This window comes from Camponotus vicinus, unplaced genomic scaffold, assembly GCF_025532165.1.
Source record: "Camponotus vicinus isolate PSW18456_S1 unplaced genomic scaffold, iyCamVici1.0 SCAF_7, whole genome shotgun sequence".
NCBI lineage: Eukaryota > Metazoa > Arthropoda > Insecta > Hymenoptera > Formicidae > Camponotus > Camponotus vicinus.
Window position 1 is genome coordinate 14,731,628 of NW_028141979.1, and position 5,857 is coordinate 14,737,484.

The 5,857-nt window shown below is 39.2% G+C and overlaps 1 long non-coding RNA gene across 1 annotated transcript; it reads right to left on the bottom strand.

Annotated features, from left to right (window-relative positions):
- Positions 1-3,130: 3,130 nt before the first annotated feature.
- Positions 3,131-3,932, bottom strand: LOC145974628 (uncharacterized). Its single transcript, XR_014439753.1, has 2 exons — positions 3,785-3,932; positions 3,131-3,712 (listed from the first exon to the last, which is right to left on the bottom strand). It is a non-coding gene; the product is annotated as an uncharacterized LOC145974628 (long non-coding RNA).
- Positions 3,933-5,857: the final 1,925 nt, after the last annotated feature.

The window sequence follows — 5,857 nt, forward strand, 5'->3', positions numbered from 1 at the left end:
TACACGCGATGTGTGTATGGCGGAGTGTGTGCGTAAGAGAGAGAGAGAAAGAGAGAGAGAGAGGGAGGGTAGGAGGGACAGACATTCATACACACGCACGCACTTTTTTTCTCGTTCTCTTTCTCTCTTTTACGCAACACTCATACACTCTCTCATTCAGTCTCTCACTCACACTCTCTCGGTCACTCACTCACTCACTCACCTGCTTACTCACTTGCTCACTCACCTTGTAGCAGCGTAGCGAATCTTCATGCTATGTATTGTTGTTATCTGCTGCACGGTTATGATTGCTAGAGATGCGCGACACATCGAAATTTTTTCGATTATTAGTCTCACACTCGATTGACACAATACAGATTACACGATAACGAGTTTACTGTTTATTCACTCACTATTGCTTTATCGATACCAAAAATTACTTTCAAAGAAACGCGAATGCAAACAGCACATGACTCGACGCGAAGCGACGGACCGCGGAGACTGCGCGACCACAAGAGTTATGTTGCCAGAAACGCGACACGCGACATCTAACAAACGACTTGCGCGTGGCGCGTGATTGACGCGAGATAAGACGAACGATCGGCTAAAACCTTCGCATTGCGAATGCGGTAGAAAACATGACATGTATAATGACATACTTAAAAAATTAATTATTTATTATAAATAATAACTATTTCTAATTATAATAAATAATTATTATTTTAAAAAGCATGTGTTGTACGTTATTACGTTTTCGAAATTATTGGATTCACGATGCGAAGATTTAAGTCAATCGCAAGAATTAAAATTACATTATTCTTGCGATTGACTTAAATCTTCGCATCGTGAATGCAATAATTTCGAAAACGTAATAACGTACAACACATGCTTTTTAAAATAATAATTATTTATTATAATTAGAAATAGTTATTATTTATAATAAATAATTAATTTTTTAAGTATGTCATTATACGTGTCATGTTTTCTACCGCATTCGCAATGCGAAGGTTTTAGCCGATCGTTCGTCTTATCTCGCGTCAATCACGCGCCACGCGCAAGTCGTTTGTTAGATGTCGCGTGTCGCGTTTCTGGCAACATAACTCTTGTGGTCGCGCAGTCTCCGCGGTCCGTCGCTTCGCGTCGAGTCATGTGCTGTTTGCATTCGCGTTTCTTTGAAAGTAATTTTTGGTATCGATAAATCAATAGTGAGTGAATAAACAGTAAACTCGTTATCGTGTAATCTGTATTGTGTCAATCGAGTGTGAGACTAATAATCGAAAAAATTTCGATGTGTCGCGCATCTCTAGCAATCATAACCGTGCAGCAGATAACAACAATACATAGCATGAAGATTCGCTACGCTGCTACAAGGTGAGTGAGCAAGTGAGTAAGCAGGTGAGTGAGTGAGTGAGTGACCGAGAGAGTGTGAGTGAGAGACTGAATGAGAGAGTGTATGAGTGTTGCGTAAAAGAGAGAAAGAGAGCGAGAAAAAAAGTGCGTGCGTGTGTATGAATGTCTGTCCCTCCTACCCTCCCTCTCTCTCTCTTTCTCTTTCTCTCTTACGCACACACTCCGCCATACACACATCGCGTGTAGCAATCAGCTGATTGCAACGTCGGACGGCCGGCGATCCGAAACAACTTTTCATTATTAAAATAACGTTATTTTAAGGAACACGTATTTCTGACGTAATTCTAAGACATTTTCTTCTTTACCAAAATTTTATTTAAAGCATAATTTTATATTATAAGATAAAATAGCGACTCATGCGGTGATAATCACCCGTCGGGCGGTCAGCTGCGCCCGCGCTCGCGGCACGCCGCGCCGCTCCTGCCTGCCTTCTGTACCCGACGCGTGATTTACTAACTATTTTTGCTCATAATTCAAAAACTACGCTTCAAATCAAATTTTGGTAAAGGAAAAATTGTCTTAGAATGGTGTCAGGAATACGTCATTTTAAAGACATAACGTTTTTCAGGATCGCCCTGTATAATAATAAAAGATAGATATAAAATTTAAAAAATATAATAATAATAATAAAATAAAAATTTAAAATATATATAAAAAAGATATATATAGGGGGGGGGGTGATGCACCGGGCTGAAAGGGAGGTCGCTCCTAAAAGGCTAAAGGGTCGATGTGCCGGGCTGAGGGGGGCCGCTCCTGGAACAGAAAAAGACATTTGAATAGTTTTTTAATAATTTATTTTAGAACTTTTGATGTATTATAAATTGAAAGTTACTTACAATACTTTCCATGGCATTTTCCATTCACCGTTATACAATACACACAATTTATATTTTGATGCAGATTTGGATTCACATATCTGTTTATCCTCTCGTCGACCATTCATATCATCACGTAAACTCTAAAATCAAACATTAATTTTAAGTGTTTTAAATTTATTACACATCGACAAAAATATTTTACCTTCAACGTTTCCAATTTCCGCCGTAGTATATTCTCATGATCATCTTCTTCCAATTTTTCAAAATCTTCTATTAATTCGAGATTTTCACGCAGTTTATTTCCAATACAATTTACTTTAGAATGATTAGGTTCTATATTGAAACATTTACATCCATGATATTTTGCAAAATCTCGCGCACATATTTCTCGAGCTAGAAGAAATGTCCTCAACGAATTTGTGCGAGGTTTTTCCAAGCCGAGCTCTTGATGTCTTATAAACTGAACGATTGAAGTTTCCAGATTCTTCTTTAAAAGTTGTTCCCACTCGTATTGAAGTAATTCTTCATCATCACTAGTCCGAAAACGGAAATCAGGTTTCCCATCGGATGATTCCTCCTCCATTTCTCTCTCCTCTCTCTCTCTCTCTCCATCTCATCCATTTCTCTCTCTCTTTCCATCCAATAATCATCATCATCCGTATCGTCATCGATGATAATAACGTCGTCTTCAGCCATTGCACTAACGTAACACAAGACTAACGAAACGCAAAGACTAACGAAAGAAATAATATTCTAATGTCGCAGGCTCCTCTTCATTATATATCTTTTAATATCTTTTGTCTCATTCCAACTAGAGCATCACGTCTCATCTACCTCAGCATTTCTCTACATCTTTAGCGGAGCGTGTTGAGAAAAGTATAACTATTCTTATTCGTATGGAAGGAAAGAATTAAAATCATAGATGGAATAAAAATAATTATTTATTGCACGCATCGTAAAGAATATCATTTACAGCACATGTTAATAATTCGCAATCGATTAATGATTCGCTGTTAAAGACGTCACTATCACGTATCGTTTTTACAGCATCGCATACAGTAGTAATATTGTTACGTCGTAAAACAGTTTCAAATTGTTTAAATTTTTCATTTACGAGATACGTATTCTCGCATAACCAATTATGCATATGATCGATACAATTTTCAAAATTAAATAAATGTAATAATGTCGGTGGTTTCATGTACAAAGAATTGTCACATAATGTGAGTTTTACAATTTTCGATTGATACATTTCGATCGATAAATCTCCAATCCTTAATGCGAGAGCAGTCGATTGTAGAAATTGTTCAATGTCTGCTTGCTTCTGCATCAACAAATTCCACGTTGAAAAAGGCAACACTATTTGATTGCCTCGATTATCACCGAGAATCAGTTCCACGTACGACACAGCTCCAACGCTTATTCCAATGTCCAAATACTTGTACGACGTTGGGGTTAGAGCGTATCTTCTTCCAAGTATGCGAGTCGCACGACGAGGCTGAATGCTATAAAAATATATAAATTAGATCAATATTTAAAAAAATTAAATAATTAAATATTTAAAGATCGAAACTTACGTGTCACATTTTTGCTTCTTACACGGTGGAGTTTCACCGTTTCGAATCGGAACGTAAAAATTCATGTTGATTTCTTCAGTGAACCTTTCACACGCGCGATTGATGCAATACTGATCGTATTAGAATTAATATCAATTCAAATAGTATCGCAAATTGCGATGTAGAGGGGATTATTGCTGACACAACATTTTAATTTCCTCTAAAATTTTGTCGCGCCGATATACGGCTGCGATGACATCATCATCCCTAGAACAAAGATTTAGCTGAATTCGCTAAAATCGAGCGCCGGTGTACGGCTGCTCCCGACGCAACCACGTTAGATTTTTCAAATGTATGTGACAAAACGCGAAATTATCAAGGTTAAATTGCAAACGTTACTCCGGGAATTTTTTAAGATGAAATCATTCTAGAATGTTCGATGATATGCATGAGACAGTATATAAATCATGCCGTCAAGGTTAAAACACACATCACCCCTAGACAAAGATTTAGCTGAATGTGCTAAAATCGTGTGCCGATGTACGGCTGCTCCCGACGCAACCACGTCAGATTTTTTCAAATGTACGTGACAAAACGTAAAATTTTCAAGGTTAAATTGCGCATCAGAACAAAGATTTAGCTGAATGCGCTAAAATCGAGCGTCGATGTACGGCTGCTCCTGATGCAATCACGTCAGATTTTTCAAATGTACGTGACAAAACGCGAAATTTTCAAGGTTAAGATGTGCATCGGAACAAAGATTAACCGCCAAGGTTAAAACGCACATCACCCCTAGACAAAGATTTGGCTAAATGTGCTAAAATCAAGCGCCGTTTTACGGCTGCTCCCGATGCAACCACATCAGATTTTTCAAATGTACGTGACAAAACATGAAATTATCAAGGTTAAATTGCACACGCTATTCCGGGGAATTTTTTAAGATGAAATCATTCTAGAATGTTCGATGATATGCACGAGACAGTATATAAATCATGATCAAGAGGCACGCCCCGCCAGTAATTTTGCTAAAGTACATCCGGAACTATCATTGGGAAGCGCATTTCGCAAGTGTGTTACAATATGGAGGAACAAAATTTGCGAGAGCAATCCACATTGATTGATTCGCTGTAAGATTACATTGTGTGGGAACAACGATGCGACCAATACATCGAGTCGTTGGAAGAGCAAAGTCGCATCAAGCGACCGCGATTATCGATCGAAAATCGACAATCGCTGATTACTCGGATCGCGCGCCTCGAAGGGTTGAAAAATTCGGTACGTGGACGTTTCGTACACGCGGGTGCCGGATGTAGCGCGCGTCAAAATGGACTTGTGTGGCGCGAGATTGATACGGCGTTCGAGAGTCGCGTATCGACTGGTGCGGTGATAAACTATAATCACATTGAACCTCGCCAATTTCTCGATGACGCCAAAGACATAGTGATAGAACATGTGCAGGACGTTATGAAAAAACACTGTAATGTGAAAGTGAACACTATATTTAACGGTGAATTCGTGGCTGGGGATAAACACGCCAACAAAAGTATCAATACGCGAAACTATGAACTCTTTCGCTCATCCGATTTACGCGAGTGGTATGAACGGCGTGTTATCGAACCCACCCTAGCGTCTCTGGAAGAGTTTCAGGAACGCGATAGCGGGTGGGCTTTGTCGCGAATACTAAATTTAACTGTAAATATAAATAAGTATAATCCTATGCGTGCGGGGTGTCACATCAAATTATCGCGGGAGATTATGTTGAAAAGAGCGGTGATTAATGTACAATCTAAAGACAATGCGTGTTTCGCGTGGGCAGTGGTCGCCGCCCTATACCCCGCCGAAAGAGACAGGAATCGGGAATCATCGTACCCGCATTACACGACAGTGCAGAATCTCCAGAACATTGAGTTTCCAGTGACTGTGAACCAAATAAAAAATTTTGAACTTGCCAATGACATTTCTATAAATGTGTACAGCATCGAAGACAAGAACAGCATTGTCCCGATGCGTCTTATGGAGCAGAAGCGGAATAAGCATATCAACTTGCTGTACATTGAAGACGACAACAGCGTCGGACATTTCACTTGGATTAAG